The sequence below is a fragment of the Capricornis sumatraensis genome, chromosome 2 (genome assembly GCF_032405125.1).
Source record: "Capricornis sumatraensis isolate serow.1 chromosome 2, serow.2, whole genome shotgun sequence".
Taxonomy (NCBI): domain Eukaryota; kingdom Metazoa; phylum Chordata; class Mammalia; order Artiodactyla; family Bovidae; genus Capricornis; species Capricornis sumatraensis.
The window spans coordinates 150,975,198-150,995,649 of record NC_091070.1 but is presented as its reverse complement, the minus strand read 5'-3'; the positions used below and the strand labels follow the sequence as shown (position 1 = coordinate 150,995,649).

General features: G+C 37.2%; 1 protein-coding gene across 2 annotated transcripts in view; it reads left to right on the top strand.

The window, feature by feature from the left end:
* The window catches only part of FNBP1L (formin binding protein 1 like), a 114,166-nt gene that overhangs the window by 37,150 nt on the left and 56,564 nt on the right, over positions 1–20,452 (top strand). The gene's annotated exons all lie outside the window — the stretch shown is intronic.

Here is a 20,452-nt window from a genome sequence, read left to right as displayed (position 1 = left end):
CTGTGAAGTCGGTTTAATTGTGCTAAGAATGCATACTGTTTTAAAGGACTCCTTACAGAGAGCAATTGTACTGTAATTAATTTTTTAATAAATACAATATTCTTTATTGAGTTTACTTGAAGACATAAAGTTCAGATACACGAATATGACCACAGTTGTTAACATCATTACTGTATTTAATATTATTGTGGGAACACTAGCCAGTGAAATCAAAGAGAAATTGTGATTACTTGAGTAATAACTCTTCTTCCCACTAAGTATATTTTTACTCACGTTGTACCCCTAGTTCCAAGCTCAACATTGCTCAGTGAGTGAGTTAAATGAATGAATAATGATAGCCACCAGTTCTGAGCACTGTGTTGAATGTTTTATTTACATTTTGTTTCATGTTCTCAGTTCAGAGTCGTGTAATTACTTCAGAGTCATGTAATTACTCAGAGATCAAAGCTAGTCAATGATACTGGGCTAGGTGGGAGATACAGAGATTTATAAAAAGATCCTGCACTTAGTCTTCTAAAAGCTGAATAAATGCTTTAACCAAACATAGAAAACATTGACATACTATTTAGGCATAGTTAATAGCAGTAGTGATGTTTGGGCTGATATATCATATGCTGTTTTAATGCAATGATATAGCACTTTTTATTGATATAATGCAATTCTTTTTTTTTGAGTTTAAAAAAATCTGAGTCATTTGCATTGTGAAATGTTCCCATTGCTAAGTTGCTTCAGTCGTGTCCGACTCTGTGTGACCCCATAGATGGCAGCCCACCAGGCTCCACCATCCCTGGGATTCTCCAGGCAAGAATACTGGAGTGGGTTGCCATTTCCTTCTCCAATGCATGAAAGTGAAAAGTGAAAGTGAAGTCGCTCAGTCGTGTCCGACTCTTAGCAACCCCATGGACTGCAGCCTACCAGGCTCCTCCGTCCATGGGATTTTCCAGGCAAGAGTACTGGAGTGGGGTGCCATTGTTCCCATTAGTTGTACCCTTTACATTAGAATTTCAGGTTGAGCAAGGGTCACTCTTCTGAAAACTCCACAATTTTCAAGAGGAAGAGGAAAATAATTGATAAAGCATAGCTCTGTGGCAAGAATAATTCTAATTTAATTCAAAGACTTTCTAAATAAATAGAACAGTTCATGTGGTTGCAAAGAGTCGGACACAGCAACTAAGTACTGAAAATGATGTCATAGCTTTTGGAACTTCCATCTCTACATGATGAAATTAAGGAGATAAAACCATACCAAAATGCTCTTTATAAGTAAAAACTGTGGCTCTCTGTAAGTAAAAAATATTTTAGTCCTTTAAAAAAAAAAGACTGTTCAAAAGGTTTTCTCATAAGTTATGCAGGAGATGAGATAATTTGAAGAATAAAACATCAGAAGAAAATATGTAGTGTTAGCATGTAGCTTTCTCCTCACCACTCTTCAGATAGAAAATATATCAGCACCTGGAAAACTTCTCATAAGAATATGCACAATAAAATGATGCCATTGGATCTTTCACTGAAAGATCATGTTAAAAAAGGTCAAATTTTGTTTTCGTTTTTATAATTACTGGTCACTAGTGTATGTACTGTTTATTTCATTTTAGAGTATTTTTATTATGTATGCTGAATGGTCTCAATGGACATGAGTTTGAGCAAGCTCTGGAAGATGGTGAAGGACAGGGAAACCTGGTGTGCTGCAGTCCATGAAGTTGCAAAGAGTCAGAAACAATTGAGCGACTGAACCACAACAAAATGCTAGTTTATGTTAAAATAACCATGTATGTTTCGCATTTTATAAATTTATGTTTGTAGTTGCCATTTTGTAGTAAATTTTATATTTATAGAAATGTATTTACGATCTATATTTTAAATGATTTAGTTTCACTTTTTTCTTTTTAAAGAAATTGCTGGATTCCAAACACTTAAAAATACTGTAATTAAAACTGTTACTTTAATATTAAATGAAGTAGATGCAGAAATAAAGACTGGTATTAAAATTAGTATTTTAGTACTGAATCAAGTAAATACCGAAAATAAATACTTCTGTAGTAAAAACTGCACATATTCATTGCATATACTCTTTGCATGTATGGTGTAGTGGTTCAGTTGCTAAGTTGTGTTTGACTATTTGCGACCCCATGGACTGCAGCACACCAGGTTTCCCTGCTCTTTACTGTCTCTTGGATTTTGTTCAAACTCATGTCAGTTTAGTTGGTGATGCCATCCAACCATTTCATCCTCTGTTGCCCGCTTCTCCTCCTTCCCGCATCACAGCATCAGGGTCTTTTCCAGTGACTCTGCTCTTCGCATCAGGTGGCCAAAGTATTGGAGCTTCGGCATCAGTGCTTCCAGTGACTATTCAGGGTTGATTTCCTTTGGGATTGACTGGTTTAATTTCCTTGCTGTCCAAGGGAGACTCAAGTCTTCTCCAGCACCACAGGTTGAAAGCATCAGTTCTTTCACGCTCAGCCTTCTTTATGGTCCAGCTCTCAAATGTGTACAAAACTGCTGGATAAACAAGAGCTTTGACTATACGGAACTTGGTTGGCAAAGTGATGTCTCTGCTTTTTAATTTGCTTTCTAGGTTTGTCATAGTTTTTCTTCCAAGGAGCAGGTGTCTCTTAATTTCATGACTGCAGTCATGTCTGCAGTGATTTTTGAGCCCAAGAAAATAAAACCTGCCACTGTTTTCACTTTTTCGCCATCTATTTACCATGAAGTGATAGAAAAGATGCCATGATCTTCTGTTTTTGAATGTTGAGTTTTAAGCCAGTTTTTCCATTGTCCTCTTTCACATTCATCAAGAGGCTCTTTTGTTCCTCTTTACTTTTTGCCATTAGAGTGTTGTCAATCTGCATATCTGAGGTTATTGATGTTTCTTCCGGCATTCTTGATTACAGCTTGTTACTCACCCAGCCCGGCATTTTGCATGATATACTCTGCATGGAATTTGAATAAGCAGGGTGACAGTACATAGCCTTCATGTTTCCTTTCCCAATTTTGAACCATTTTGTTGTTCCATGTCCAGTTCTAACTGTTGCTTCTTGACTTGCATACAGGCTTCTCAGGAGATAGGTCAGGTGGTCTGGTATTCCCATCTCTTCAAGAATTCTCCACAGTTTGTTGTGATCCCCACACTCAAAGGCTTTGGTGTAGTCAGTGAAACAGAATAGATGTTTTTCTGGAATTTTCTTGCTTTTTCTATGATCCAGCAGATGTTGGCAATTTGATCTCTGGTTCCTCTGCCTTTTCTAAACCCAGCTGTACATCTAGAAGTTCTCTGTTTAATACTGCTGAAGCCTAAGTTGAAGGATTTTGAGCATTATCTTGCTAGCATGTGAAAAGAGTATAATTGTATGGTAGTTTGAACATTCTTTGGCATTGCCCTTCTTTGGGATTGGAATGAAAACTGACCTTTTCCAGTCCTGTGGCCACTGCTGAGTTTTCCAGATTTTCTGACGTATTGAATGCAGAACTTAACAGCATCATTTTAGGATTTGAAATATCTAAGCTGGACTTCAATCACCTCCACTAGCTTTTTTCATAGTTCTGTTTCCTAAGGCTCAGTTGACTTCATACTTTAGGATTTCTGGCTCTAGGTAAGTGACCACACCATCATGGTTATCCAAGTCATTAAGATCTTTTTTGGTATATGTATGACATACATATACATGCACCTTTTTGTGTATGTATCGTATGTTTTGTAAAAAACAAAAAGAACAACACATAACTGAAAATGTACACTTCATAAACTATGCTTTATATTTGAGTGTTCAGAGAAAAGAGCATTCTAGTGAATTCAGTTATTTTAGAAGCATATGGAATAATACTTGAAAAATTTGTCACCTTTCTGAAAATATTTTATATAAAAGTTTTTATGTGATCTGTCATTTAGAAATTTGTAGCTTGAAAATAAAAACCCTCCGAGTGACTTGTCAAAGAACCGTATCACTTGCTTTCTGTGTGCATATAGTAAAACTATTTCAGAAATTAATCAGAGGGTCTTTGTTCTAATAAGCTGGTTATTTTTAAGAAAGGTACTCTAAGTATTGAACTGAAAAAGGGCATTTGCTCAGAATAGGAAGAGTTCATGCTGCTGCATCCTGCATGGTTTTATATCTAGTTGCTAATCCATTCTGTTCAGTAGAATTTGTAGGTTGTCCACATACGATTTCTGTGTCATATATTTGGTTAACAAGTATAGAGGGAATTTGGACAATAGCATACTTAGTTTTGGTAGCCACTTCTGTTATTTCTTAGAAAATGAACTGTATAGACTTAGGTGATACCTTTCATTTTGATAGTAGCTGATTTTAACAGAAGTTTTCAGAATTACTTCATTTTCTTTCTTCCTGCTTTTGATTATATAGTTTCTTCTCCTTGGAATGCCATCTTCTCTTGTTTCTAGGTATTCATATCCTACCTGTTTTTCAGGACTTAGAGTTTATCTTTTTACGCATAGCATCTTGCCCAGTGGTGAAAGATTTGAAAATTTTCCTTCTAAGAATAGGAACAGCACAAGTATACCTTCTTTCATTACTTTTGTTCAGTGTAGTACTGGGAGTTTGTGCCAGAGAAATTATGCAAGAAAGGAAATGAAAGATACCCAAATCTGATCAACATAAGTAAAATTATCTCTGTTCACAGGTGACATGATCTTATATATAAGAATCACTAAATATTCCAGAAAAAACTTTAAAAACGAATAGAAACAAACTCAGCAAAATTATAGGGTACAAAATCAGCACTCCCAACTCGCTTGGATTTCTACACACTAACAATGAACAATTTGAAAGAAAATTAAGAAAATAATTCCAGTTATAATTGCATCAAGAAGACTACTTAGGAATGAGTAACTGAGGAGGTGGAAGAGTTATCCATTGAAAACAATAAAACATTGCTGAAAGAAATTAACAAGATACAAATAAATAGATGTCCATACTAGCCAAAGGGCAACCCAAACCATTGCTCTTGCCTGGAAAATCTCATGGACAGAGGAGCCTGATAGGCTACAGTCCATAGAGTCGCAGAGTTGGACACAACTGAGTGACTTCACTCACTATACTAGCCAAAGCATTTTATAGATTCAGTGCAATGTCTATGAAAATCCCCATGAAGCTTTTTTGCAGAATAGAAACATCAATTCTAAAATTCATATACATTCTCAAGGGATATCAAGGAGCCAAGAGAATGCTGAAAAAGAAGAATACTTTCAGAGCTGACATTTACTGATTTCAAGACTTATTACAAAGGTACAGTATAGTACTGGAATACAGACAGACATTAAAGACTGATGGGATAGCATAGAAAGCCCAGAATAAACCCTCACCTGCATGATTAAATTATTTTCAATAAAGGTGCCAACTGCTTTCAGTGGGACCTCTTCAGCTGGGAAAGCTGAATAGCCACGTGCGAAAGAATGAATATGAATCTTTACCTTACAACCTGTAAAAAATAATTGAGTCAGTGTTCACATGAATCAAGATCTAAATGTAGAAACTAAAATTATAAAAAGCCTTCGAAGAAAACATGGGAAAGTTTCATGACATTAGATTTGGCACTGATTTCTTGAATGTGATACCAAAAACAGATATCAAAAGAGAAAATAGGTAAATTGGACTTCAAAATTGGACTTGATAAAAATTGAAAACTTCTGTGCATTAAAGACTGCTATCAACATAGTAAAAAGGTCCAGAGAATGGGAGAAAATACTTGCAAAAAATATATATGAATAGGGATTAACATGCAGAATATGTATCTCTTACAACTCAGCAACAACAAACCCAAACAACCCTATGAGAAATGGGTAAAGCATTTGAATAGATATTTCTTTAAAGAAGATATACAGTAAAAAAAATTAAAAAAAAAAAAGAAATACAGTTGACCTGTAAGCACATGATGTGATATTCAGTGTCACTAATCATTAGGGAAATGCAATTCTAAATTACAGTTTGACCTTAAAGGGGGAAGAAGGGCAGAAGAAAGGAAGATTGAGTAAAAGCATCTTAGGCTACAGTGAAGTTCTAAAGAGAGTTTGACAAGGAGGAATTTATCAAGGAGTTTTTGGGCCAAATTCATCTGTTGGAAGATTCCTTGGTCTCCCTCAACCAGATCTTTCTTCATATACCTGCCTTCCTTGCTGTGTGGGAACAGTTGGTGGTGGAAAGCCTGGTAGCTGGGGCACTGGTCAGCTAGTTGCCTGTGGTTAGAAATCTTGAGAGCCATATTCTCATAACCACAGCACCATCTTCTTATAAATTATTTTTAACTTTTTGTGAAAAATTATGGTCTGCTAAATTATTGTCTTTAAAAGACATTGCTCTGTTAATTAAGGACTTGGTATTCATTTATAAACCATACTTGGAGAGATTGAAGAATTGTTATATTTTTGTATTGTTATATATATGTTTTTATATATTTGAGGCTTATTGATTTAAATTATGTTTGCAAAAGAGGAAGAGACGCTCTTTTTTTCCTCTTCAAGTCTCTTAATACTGCTGCTGCTGCTAAGTCGCTCCAGTCATGTCCCACTCTGTGCGACCCATAGATGGCAGCCCACCAGGCTCCGCCTCCCTGGAATTTTCCAGGCAAGAACACTGGAGTGGGTTGCATTTCCTTCTCCAATGCATGAAAGTGAAAAGTGAAAGTGAAGTCGCTCAGTCGTGTCCGACTCTTAGCGACCCCATGGACTGCAGCCTACCAGGCTCCTCCATCTGTGGGATTATCCAGGCAAAAGTACTGGAGTGGGGTACCATTGCCTTCTCTGTCCTCTTAATACTACTGTATCCTTATTTTTAATTAATGACCTTGCCTCCTATTTTACTGAAAAGAATAGAAGTGATCACAAGAGAATTTTCCACAAGCTACTACCACCAGGCTGTCTAAACTTGTGTCCATTTACTCTGCCTTCTGTTCTGTTACTGAACTACCTGTAACAACTGCCTGTGGTTTTAGCAAAGATTAGTCCCTTCACTTAGGCGTGCATCTGCTTTTACCTACTCAGTGTTCATTGCTCCAGTTCTTCCTTCTATATTATCAGTTTTTCTTTTATTTGTATTATTTCTGTTAGCATATGATCATATTATTTCTTATATCTAAAACCCACCTACATTTAACCTCAGTTCTTTCTTTAGCTAATCATCCTGTATCTCTTCTCTCCTTAAAAGCAGAGTTCTTGAAAGTGGTGTCTGTATACACTTTCTAATTTCTTTTTTCCTAATCTTTAAAAAATCCATTGTAGTCAGACTTTTGCCCTTACTACTTCAATAAAACTCTGCTCTTGTTAAGGTTGTCAGTCATCTGCATATTGCTAAATCCTGGTGGTCAGTTTTCAGTCCTCATATTACTATGAGTAGCACTTGACTGGAAAAGGTCAATTTTCATGCCAATCCCAAAGAAAGGCAGTGCCAAAAAATGTTCAAACTACCGCACAATTGAACTCATCTCACATGCTAGCAAAATAATGCTCAAAATTTTCCAAGTCAGGCTTCAACAGTATGTGAACTGTGAACTTCCAGATGTGCAAGATGTTCAAGCTGGATTTAGAAAAAGCAGAGGAACCAGAGATCAAATTGCCAACAGCCACTGGATCATCGAAAAAGCAAGAGAGTTCCAGAAAAACATCTACTGCTTTATTGCCTATGCGAAAGCCTTTGACTGTGTGGATCACAATAAACTGTGGAAAATTCTTAAAGGGATGGGAATACCAGACCACCTGACCTGCCTCTTGAGAAACCTGTATGCAGATCAAGAAGCAACAGTTAGAACTGGAGTTGGATCAACAGTCTGTTTCCAAATCAGGAAAGGAATACGTCAAGGCTGTATATTGTCACCCTCCTTATTTAACTTATATGCAGAGTACATCATGCGAAATGCCTGGCTGGATGAAGCACAAGCTGGAATCAAGATTGCTGGGAGAAATACCAAAAGCCTCAGGTAGGCAGATGACACCAGCCATATGTCAGAAAGCGAAGAACTAAAGAGCCTCTTGATGAAAGTGAAAGAGGAGAGTGAAAATGTTGGCTTAAGACTCAACATTCAGAAAACAAAGATCATGGCATCTGGTCCCATCGCTTCATGGGAAATAGATGGGGAAACAGTGGGAAGAGTGACAGACTTTATTTTTCTGGGCTCCAAAATCACTGCAGATGGTGACTGCAACCATGAAATTAAAAGATGCTTATCCTTGGAAGAAAAGCTATGACCAACCTAGACAACCTATTAAAAAGGGGAGACATTACTTTACCAACAGAGGTTTGTCTATTCAAAGCTATGGTTTTTCCAGTAGTCATGTATGGATGTAAGAGTTGGACTATAAAGAAAGCTGAGTGCCAAAGAATTGATGCTTTTGAACTGTGGTGTTGGAGAAGACTCTTGAGAGTCCCTTGGACTGCAAGGAGATCCAACCAGTCCATCCTAAAGATATCAGTCCTGAATATTCATTGGAAGGACTGATGCTGAAGCTGAAACTCCAGTATTTGGCCACCAGATGGGAAGAACCGACTCCTTGGAAAAGACCCTGATGCTGGGAAAGATTGAAGGCAGGAGAAGGGGACGACAGAGGATGAGATGGTTGGATGGCATCACCGATATGGTGGACGTGATTTGAGTAAGCTCCAGGAGATGGCGATGGACAGGGAAGCCTGGCGTACTGCAGTCCATGGGGTTGCAAAGAGTTGGACGTGACTGAGAGACTGAACTGACGGACAAAGTAGATCATTTTCTCCTTGAAATAATGCATTATTCATGTGGTTTCCAAGATACCAAACTCTTCTGGTTTTATATTTAACCTCACTGGTCATTCCTTCTCAATGTCTCTTGCTGGTTCCTCCTCAATCCTTTGACCTCTAATTATTGTTATGCAACAGAGCTTAATTGAGATTGCATCCAGGATCATGTTTTACCATATGTCTTTGGGGAGACCACTTCTGTTGAATTTCAGGAATGTTATTTAAGCACATATTCAACATGTCCACCTGGATGTCCAAGGATATCAAACATAACTGTAAAACCAAAATATTTGCTTTTACTTTGACCAAACTTGTTCATTTGTTCTCCCAGTTTAGTTCAAAGCACTATATCCCTCTAGATCATTGTGCTCAGAATTGATGTCTCTTTCACAGTGCATACACAAAACACTGTAAAATTTTATTGGCATGTCTTTCAGAACATATGCAAAATCTTACCAATTTATACCACTCTGCTGCTTCTACCCTGGACTAGCCAGCTTATCTCTGGTATGGGTTATTGCAGTAGCCTGTCTCAATGTCTCTCTTGCTTTGAAACATTTTTTATGAGCATAGATGCCAGAGTGATCTGTTTAAAAACCTATGAGGCTATGCTCAGGACCATGCAGTGTGTTTTCATCTCACTCTGTCTTAAAGCCAAGTCCTTATAATGGAAAGTAAGGCATGTGTGATCTGCATTCTGACCCCCCACACCTACATTTCAGCTGTTACTACTCTTCTCTTTCTCCTGTTCATTCAGCAGAGGTTGCTTATTCTTGCTCTTCCTGGAATATATCAAGCATATGCAGGCTTAGAATCTTGCATATTTTAACAACCAAACCAGAAACTGTATTAGTTCTTTAGGTAAGCAGAAGCAGTAAGGGTATGTATGGACTGTTACTGAAAGTAATAGGCAGGAAGGCAGAATAAAAACAAAAATTTGGTTGGAGAATAATGAAATAGGTTCTGAGTGCTTCTCTTAAGTGAGGTAAGAAGCAAGATGACTAGCTGGAAGTGAGATAGATAGGATATGGTCTAAGTTTAAGTGAAGAAGCAAGGTTTAAGATAGTTGGTTAGGGTAATGGCGGAGTGAATGGCTTCAGGCTAAGTAGCATTAAAACCTATTAAGTTAATAGGCACAGACTTAAAAGTATGACCTGTCAGCATAGTTATTTCTTTTTCTTTTTTTAAATGTTGCTTTAGTGGGGTGGGAAAGGATTGATGAAGAATTAAATATAAAACTAGGGTTGAAATCTGACAAAGCGAGAGGGCAAGGACATTCAAACTCTTTGCAAGGAGTGATCATAGTGATGACTTAGAAATCCAAGCTGTAAAGATGGAGATGAAAACAGGAGTGGGGCAAGGAATAGTAATAATATGTGAGGATCCATGGATTGAGGTCACTTGAGGAGACAGAATTAGACTTTGGGGTACTAGACATACTGAGTTGATAGGGCTAGCTATCTGAGAAATGAGATTCTTTAAATTTCTTGGGGAGAGAGGAGTGAGGCTAATGGCAATGGAGATGACTATTGGATTGAGTTCCGATGGTAGTAGAGGAGAAAGTTCTATGAAGTAAAAAACATACAGAGGGATGTTGGAAGGATAAATAACCTGGATAGATTCAAAAGTCACTAAGAGCTTAATATGTGAGTTTCCCAAATAAACAAGTTTGCATCTGTCTTTTAAAAAATAAAACCACAAGAAAATCCAAATAACTAAGGTAATTTTTAAAAACTTAGAATGTTCATCAGCTTACTTTGGAGGCAGATACTGTTGACCCTAAATTGTAAATTGATTTCTCAGATGAAGAAATTTCCACAGTCCCTTATGAATCAGAGAATGAGAAAAGTCAGTTCTGTTAGATCTTAAAAACGTTTTCAGTAGTACTTTGGTATTCAGAAGTGCTGGAAGCATGTTGGCAGAAAATTGGAGCCATAGAGTAAGCCCAAACTAGGACAGCAAAGTCATTATTCTGCTTTTTAGTGAAGAAAGTCTTTTTTTAAATAGTTGTGACCCTTGGTACTTTACTAAAAGCACTTTCCTGGAACTTCATTTGGATGCAAGGCTTTACCAAAGTAATTAGGAAAACAAGGATTGAATATTTAGTAGTAACTTCTAAAACTACCATATTTTGTGATACATAAGACAGTTCTTTTTATTTACATTACATTAAATATATCACTATATAGATAACAAAATTGAGTAAATATAGTATTTATTACTACCTTATTTCTCCAAGTAGAATCTTGGAGCATCGTATAATTCATTTGATTTACGCTGAATGGTGTAGACATTTAAGTTGGTCTTGATGCCAGCCTTAATTTAGAATGTTTTCCTTGTGCTCCCAAATGAATAAGGGAAAACAACTTTAAACATTTTACAAAATTAAAAAACAGTGCCTGAAGGAAACAAGAACTTTCTTGGGTTTAAAAATGAAACGGTAAGATTTAATCACTGTACACCTCTGATGGAGATATACATTTCACAGAACCTATGGTAAGTGTAAATTAGAAAAGGAAGTAAGGTGATGACTAAGGCACAGAAATGGAAGAAGTTGGACTGGCTATAGTAATCTAGAATAAGTCCTAGAAATAAGAGCATTGCTAAAAGTGGAAAGAATAAGGAAGTGAGAATAAGTTACCTATTTTGACAATATTTTTATTTCTTACCTATAGGTGGTTTCAGAATGATGCTTAATTCTTTAGTTTGTCTTTCCACAACATTTTCTAGCAGGGAGACGTATGAAGGCTTTAGGAGGTATTACTTTTGAAGAACTGAAGTCTTAGGATTCTGATTCTAATTTTTTTATTTGAGCTTTGTACTTTATTTTGTGATAGTAAGAGTCATTCCTCCATGTCCAGCCATATTCTCTCATGCTTCCAAATTGTTTTGCAGACTAATGCTAAGACTACTAAAGAAAGGGTAAATGACTTCTTATCAGAAATGTTGTAAAGAGTGGTTATGACATTCAGTATGTGTTTGTATTAGGCAGTTTCTAACATTGAGATTTTTGATTTGTTCCTTTCATCAAAGTTTCCAGTGACCAAAAAATTTTTCCAGTCTTATATTTCTCTCCTGATAAAAGAAATGCATCATTTTAAGTAATACTATTCACAACTGTTACTCATTTAGATACTAAGAGTATAAAACTGGCAGTGATTTTAAAAGATAATCTCTCTAGCTAGTTATGTGTGAGCAAGTCAGGTAAGCATTCTGGGCATCAGCTTCGATATTTATAAAATGTAATTACTATATACTTATTTATCAAATAATAGCATGTTTTGGTAGAAAGAAAATGAGATTGGAGCCAGAGGTTGAAGTCTTTAATTTCAGAAACTGAGTTTTCGCATTTGTAAAATGCTTTATCAGTAGAGTTTTGCAGGTCTTATCTAGTAATATATGTGAAACTTTGTAAGTTCAAAAGTATATATATTATAAATAGAATGGTTATTCAGTCAGGGAGTAAGTGCCTTGTATGTGCTGGGCTGTGTGATGAAGTTCACTTTGTTGTCTTTTCTGATTTTAAAATTTATTAAGTCACTGAATTCCATAAAAATATTAAAATCATTATGAATAAATGAATTTGTTTTTGTTTGTTTCACTGCTTATTTTTTAATTTTTTGAAAATTTATTGAGTATAGTAGATTTATAATGTGTTTAATTTTTGCTGTACAGCAAGGTGACTCAATTATACGTAATTATTTTTTAAAATTTCCCATTATGGTTTATCACAGGATATTGAATATAGTTCCTTGTGTTGTGCAGTAGGACCTTGTTGTTTATTCTTCCTGTTTGCTTTTGGTAATCTAAAACTCCCTGCCCCTCTCTTCTTTGCAGCCACAAGTCTATTCTCTATACCTATGAGTCTGTTTTTGTTTCATAGATATATTTATTTATGTCATATTTTAGATTCCACACATTAGTCATATCCTATAGTATTTGTCTTTCTGACTTCTCTCAGTATGATAATTTCTAGGTCCATTAATATTGTTGCAAATGGCATTATTTAATTTTTTTTTTTTAGTGGCCACGTAGTATTCCATTTTGTGTGTGTACCATATCTTCTTATACATTCATCTGTTGATGGACGTTTAGTTTGCTTCCATGTCTTGGCTATTTTGAATAGTGATTGGGGTGCATGTTTCCTTTTGAACCATGTTTTTCTCTGGATATATGCCCAGGAGTGGGATGGCTGGATCATACAGCAACTCTAACTCTAGTTTTTTCAGAAACCTCCATACTATTTTCCATAGTGAAGTGGAAGTCGCTCAGTCACGTCCGACTGTTTGCAACCCCATGGACTATATAGTCCGTAGAATTCTTCATGACAAAATATTAGAGTGAGTAGCTTTCATAAGGGACCTTCCCAAACCAGGGATCAAACCCAGGTCTCCCATGCTGCAGGTAGATTCTTCACCAGCTGAGCCACCAGGGAAACCCTGTTTTCCGTAGTGGCTGTACTAATTTACATTTCCCCCAATAGTGTAGGAGTGTTCCCTTTTCTTTACACCTCGTAATGGGCAAATTTGGCCTTGGAATGCAGAATGAAGCAGGGAAAAGACTAATAAGAGTTTTGCCAAGAAAATGCACTGGTCATAGCAAACACCCTCTTCCAGCAACACAGGAGAAGACTTTACACATGGACATCACCAGATGGTCAACACTGAAATCAGATTGATTATATTCTTTGCAGCCAAAGATGGAGAAGCTCTATACAGTAAACAAAAACAAGACCAGGAGCTGACTGTGGCTCAGATCATGAACTCCTTATTACCAAATTCAGACTTAAATTGAAGAAAGTGGGGAAAACACTAAACCATTCAGGAATGACCTAAATCAAATCCCTTATGATTATACAGTGGAAGTGAGAAATAGATTTAAGGGCCTAGATCTGATAGACAGAGTGCCTGATGAACTATGAAATGAGGTTTGTGACATTGTACAGGAGACAGGGATCAAGACCATCCCCATGGAAAAGAAATGCAAAAAAGCAAAATGGCTGTCTGGGGAGGCCTTACAAATAGCTGTGAAAAGGAGAGAGGTGAAAAGCAAAGGAGAAAAGGAAAGATATAAGCATCTAAATGCAGAGTTCCAGAGAATAGCAAGAAGAGATAAGAAAGCCTTCTTCAGGGATGAATGCAAAGAAATTGAGGAAAAGAACAGAATGGGAAAGACTAGAGATCTCTTCAAGAAAATTAGAGATCCCAAGGGAACATTTCATGCAAAGATGGGCTCGATAAAGGACAGAAATGGTATGGACCTAACAGAAGCAGAAGATATTAAGAAGAGGTGGCAAGAATACACAGAAGAACTGTACAAAAAAGATCTTCACGACCCAGATAATCATGATGATGTGATCACTCATCTAGAGCCAGACACCCTGGAATGTGAAGTCAAGTGGGCCTTAGAAAGCATCACTATGAACAAAGCTAGTGGAGGTGATGGAATTCCAGTTGAGCTATTTCAAATCCTTAAAGATGATGCTGTGAAAGTGCTGCAGTCAATATGCCAGCAAATTTGGAAAACTCAGCAGTGGCCACAGGACTGGAAAAGGTCAGTTTTCATTCCAATCCCAAAGAAAGGCAATGCCAAAGAATGCTCAAACTACCGCACAATTGCATTCATCTCACATGCTGGTAAAGTAGTGCTCAAAATTCTCCAAGCCAGGCTTCAGCAATACGTGAACCATGAACTTCCTGATGTTCAAGCTGGTTTTAGAAAAGGCAGAGGAACAAGAGATCAAATTGCCAACATCCGCTGGATCATGGAAACAGCAAGAGAGTTCCAGAAAAAGATCTATTTCTGCTTTATTGAGTATGCCGAAGCCTTTGACTGTGTGGATCACAATAAACTGTGGAAAATTCTTCAAGAGATGGGAATACAGGTCAGGAAGCAACAGTTATAACTGGACATGGAACAACAGACTGGTTCCAAATAGGAAAAGGTATACGCCAAGGCTGTATATTATCACCCTGCTTATTTAACTTATATGCAGAGTACATCATGAGAAATGCTGGACTGGAAGAAACACAAGCTGGAATCAAGATTGCTGGGAGAAATATCAATAACCATAGATATGCAGATGACACTACCCTTACGGCAGAAAGTGAAAAGGAACTAAAAAGCCTCTTGATGAAAGTGAAAGAGGAGAGTGAAAAAGTTGGCTTAAAGCTCAACATTCAGAAAACGAAGCTCATGGCATCTGGGCCCATCACTTCATGGGAAATAGATGGGGAAACAGTGGAAACAGTGTCAGACTTTATTTTTCTGGGCTCCAAAATCACCACAGATGGTGACTGCAGCCATGAAATTAAAAGACGCTTACTCCTTGGAAGAAAAATTATGACCAACCTAGATAGCACATTCAAAAGCAGGGACATTACTTTGCCGACTAAGGTCCGTCTAGTCAAGGCTATTGTTTTTCCTGTGGTCATGTCTGGATGTGAGAGTTGGACTGTGAAGAAGGCTGAGTGCCAAAGAATTGATGCTTTTGAACTGTGGTGTTGGAGAAGACTCTTGAGAGTGCCTTGGACTGCAAGGAGATCCAACCAGTCCATTCTGAAGGAGATCAACCCTGGGATTTCTTTGGAAGGAATGATGCTAAAGCTGAAACTCCAGCACTTTGGCCACCTCATGCAAAGAGTTGACTCATTGGAAAAGACTCCGATGCTGGGAGGGATTGGAGGCAGTAGAAGGGGACGACCTAGGATGGGATGGCTGGATGGCATTACGGACTCGATGGACGTGAGTCTGAGTGAACTCCGGGAGTTGGTGATGGACAGGAAGGCCTGGCGTGCTGTGATTCATGGGGTCGCAGAGAGTTGGACACAACTGAGCAACTGAACTGAACTGTAGAACTATGGATAGAGGTTCGTAATATTTTACAGGAGGCATTGACCAAAACCACCCCAAAGGGAATGAAGTGCAAAAAGGCAAAGTGATTGTATGAGGAGGCTTTACAAATAGCTTAGGAAATAAGAGAAGCAAAAAACAGGATGAAAGGGAAAGGTATACCTAAATGAATGCAGAGTTCCAGAGAATACCAAGGAAAGACAACAAGGCCTTCTTCAATAAACAATTCAGAAGGACATAGAGGAAAACAACAGAATGGGAAAGACTAGAGATTCCTTCAAGCAAATTTGAGATATCAAAGGAGCATTTGATGGAAAGATGGGTAAAGTAAGGACAGAAACAGTAAAGACCTAATAGAAACAGAAGAGATGAAGAGGAGATGGCAAGAATACACAGAAGAACTATACAAAAAAGGTCTTAATGATGCGGATAACCACGATGGTGTGGTCACTCACCTAGAGCCAGACATCCTGGAGTGTGAAGTCAAGTGGACCTCAGGAAGCACTGCTGCCAAGAAAGCTCGTTGAAATGATAGAATTCCAACAGAACTATTTAAAATCCTAAAAGATGATGCTATTAAAGTGCTGCACTCCATATGTCAGCAAATTTGGAAAATCCAGCAGTGGCCACACGACTGGAAACGGTCAGTCTTCATCTCAGTTCTGAAGAAGGGCAGTACTAAAGAATGTTCAAACTATCAGACAGTTGTACTCATTTCCCATGCTAATAAAGTTATACTCAAAATTGTTCAAGCTAGGCTTCAGCAGTATGTGAACCAAGAACTTCCAGATGTACAAGCTGGGTTTAGAAAAGGCAGAGGAACTGAGATCAAATTGATAGCATTCAGTGGATCATAGAAAAAGCAAGGGAATTCCAGAAAAACATCTACTTCTGTTTCATTGACTACCCCCAAAACTTTGTGGATAATAACAAAATGTGGAAAACTCTTATTAAAGAGATGGAAATATCAGACCATCTTACCTGTCTCCTAAGAAACCTGTATACAGGTCAAGAAGCAACAGTTATGACCTTACATGGAGGAACTGGTTCAAAATTGAGAAAGGAGTATGACAGGGCTCTATACTGTTACCCTGTTTATTTAACTTATATGCAGAGTACATCATATGAAATGCTGAGCTGGGTGAGTTACAGCTTGGAATCAAGATTGCTGGGAGAAATAGAAACAACCTCAGATATGCAGATAACAGCCTTCTAATGGCAGAAAGCAAAGAGGAACTAAAGAACATCTTGTTGAGGGTGAAAACTGGCTTAAAACTCAGCATTAAGAAACCAAGATCATGGCATCTGGTCCTGTCACTTCATGACAGAAGTGGAAACAGTGATGATTTCCTCTTTTTGGGCTCTAAAATCTCTGTGGATGGTGACCGCAGCAATGAAATTAGAAGACGATTGCTTCTTGGCAGGAAAGCTATGACAAACCTAAACCGTGTATTAAAAAGCAAAAACATCACTTTGATGACAAAGGTTCATATAATCAAGGCTGTGGTCTTTCCATTAGTTATGTATGGATGTGCGAGTTGGACCATAAAGAAGGCAAAGTGCCATATAATTGATGCTTTTGAATTGTGGTGCTATAGAATACTCTTGAGAGACTCTTGGGCTGCAAGGAGATCAAACCAGTCAATCCTAAAGGAAATCAACCCTGAATATTCATTAGAAGGACTGATGCTGAAGTTGAAGTTCCAGTATTTGGCCGTCTAATGCGAACAGCTGACACTGGAAAGACCTTGGTGCTGGGAAGGATTGAGGACGAAAGGAGAGGAGGGCAGCAGAGAATGAGATGGTTGGATGGCATCACTGATTCAGTGGATATGAACTTGGCAAACTCTGAGATGGTGAGGGACAGAGAGGCCTGGCATGCTGCAGTCCATGAGTCACAAAGAGTTGGACACGGCTTGCCTATTAACAACAAAAAGGAAAGATGTGAAGATTATTCTCAACAGGAAGAAGAGTGTTTTATGAAAAAACCTTGTAATAACCCCTGATAAAGCACTGTAGTAATGATTTCCTTTAGAAAGAATATTGAGATATGGTTGTAATTTATTCACTTCATTTCTAGGTAAGTAAAGGAAATTAAAGCGAGAAGTCTGCAGAATATTACAGTATATGTTTACTTTGATTAATTTTATAAAAACAGTATCTTTGAAATATAGTTGATAGACTTTTTACAGTATTTCCAAATAAAATGGGGAGGGACTGTTGAAAAGCTTTGTTTCACTCAGATTTTCTGTTTTTCTCCTGTTGTTTTAGTTTACCTTTAATAAGTGGCTGTTAGCAGTATGCTTTCCTAGCAGGTGTTTTCAAGAAAATATAATGTTTCTTTAAGATAAAAGGGAAACTTTAATGAATAGCTGCTTTTCCAAAGAAACTTGAGCTATGGAAAAAACATTTTGATGATGAATGTTTGGAAATGCATCCATCAGTATAGAATTTTGTTGCTGAAAGTGATATATGTCACCTACAACTATTATATCTTGGAAAACATTTCGAAACAAATTTATTGCTTGTTTTAAAGTCAGTGTGAAGAAGGAGATGTGTGTGCTGGGGGAGGGAAAGAGGGAGACTTATTTATAAGGAGTTGGGTCACATGATTTTGGAGGTTTGGCAAGTCCAAACTGCAAGGTAGGGCCAGGGAAGAGTTGCAGTTCTAGCCAAAGGCACTCTGCTCGCAGCCTGCTTGAAAGCCTACCAGCATCATTTCTTCTCGAAGCAAGGTCAGTTTTTGTTCTATTAAGTCCTTCTACTGATTGATGAAGCCCACCCATATTATGAAGGGTATTGTGCTTTACATATTCCAAACTAAGCAATTTACATATTAATATTTTATCCAAAAATACCTTCACAGAAACATCCAAGATAATATTTGACTGAATATCTGGGTACTGTTGCTCAGCTAAATTGACACAAAATCATATTACAGTCATTTTCAGTGGAGTTTGAAACTCTTTGTTAAAAATTAGAGTATTTTCTGATTAGTTTGTTAAAATAACACTGACATTTAACCAAATTTTGACATAAAATGGAATTGGAAGGTATAGTCAACAGTTGACTTTTTCCATTTAGATCTTTTTATATCTTTGTGAGGTGTCATTTATTTCCCCAACTGTGACAGCCACTGAATTTAGTCTAAATGTTTCAGTTTATAACCTAGGCATTCAGATTGCTTTGCCATTAAATATTAAACCAAGATTTTAGAAGTAAGCACGTCAAATTCACTGCTTTTATTAAAATTGTTGTTTCATACTGATATTTTAATAAGTTATGGCCCCAAGGCTTTTGCTTTTTCATTAAAGAAGTAAAAAAAGAACTATTTAAAATAATGCTTATCTCCACTAGGGACAAGAGAACAGAGCTAATGGGGGGGGATCATTAAGTTGAGCTATGCTACATAAACCCTTGATGACCTAGGCTCTGACTCCCATGGCAGGTTGTGTGGAAGCTGCAGGCATCATCGGCAAAGTCAGTGTTACGACAGGAGGGTGAGCCCCCAGCAAGGCGAACTGTCCTACCTGCTGGCTGGCTGGCCTGTATGCTCATGGAGGCCAGGGCTGGGGCTGAGTGTTCCTCTTTGTCCCCAAGGAACTTGGCAGATGGCAAGTGCTCAGTAAATATTGTAAGTTAATAAACAGGTTAAAAAATGTTTATTTCACTTCTGTTTCTTTTTAAAATTTCTGTTTTTGTGGGTTTCATAATTATGTAATACAGTGGCATAGTATATATAATTATAGGTAATATACATACAGGAATATTCAGAAATTTTACTGATTGGGGTATATAATATATAATAAAACATTTTTGGAGATTTCATCTAGAAGATAAGGAAGTTTAATGTAAAATTTGATGAAGAGGATGATGGGAAGAAGTCTTAAAGCACTTTGGGAAATGAAGGGTAATTGTTTTCAGCTTGGACTTTTCTTTTTCTGGAATGTTTTGTTGTTATTGGGAGTTTTTCAGTTTGAAATAGAATTCACATTTATAGTGGGAAATATTAACTGACATACCAATTAAATTTACTGAGCAGTGCATTCTCTTGCTGTTTTCAAATCTGCTTTGGTAGCCAAATAATAATGGAAAAGTGCATGAAAGAATAGAATTAGAGTAGTAATACCAGACTATGAAAGCTGGGTGAATTCTGTCTCTGCTGTTTAGTTAGACTTTACTTTTATAAATAGAATTTTATAATGATTTAAAGTAGGGAAAGAAGGGACTTCCGTGGTGGTCCAGTGATTAAGACTCCATGCTTCAGGGGTGTAGGTTTGATTCCTGGTCAGGGAACTAAGATTCCTCATGCCACTTGATGTGCTCAAAATTATATTTTTTTTACGTAGGGAAAGAAAAGGCAGATATTTTGAAATGATTTATTTGTAAATAACACATGTGATTAAACCATGGATGATTTGGAAAGATAAAACAACTAGAGATATAGAAAGGGATGATACCTGAATGTTCTGAATATTGAAATTTAGCATTTTGATCTCTGAATATCTTTAATATGGGAGATGTAGAGAGCACCAAGTTATTAGCCAATTTGGAAATTATTCTTGAAGAATAGGAAATGATGCTTTTTCAGGCAACAGGTAGATGGGAATATCTTTTGAAGACTGCAAGAGCCTTGCAGAACAGTGATTTTTATGTGTTAGTATCTTGTTTCCTGTATTGTGTAACACTTTATGAATGACCATAGTCCTATTGAGATGGTTGATGGGACTCCCGTTTTATGGAAAAAGTATAAAGTGCCTTGGTAACTTGCCCAAGGTCAAAACGTACAAATGCAGAGCCCAGAATTTGAACCCAGGTTTATGTGATTATGTTCAAACACTTCTTCACTGAGAGTCTGCTGTGGTGCTGGGAATAGTGCT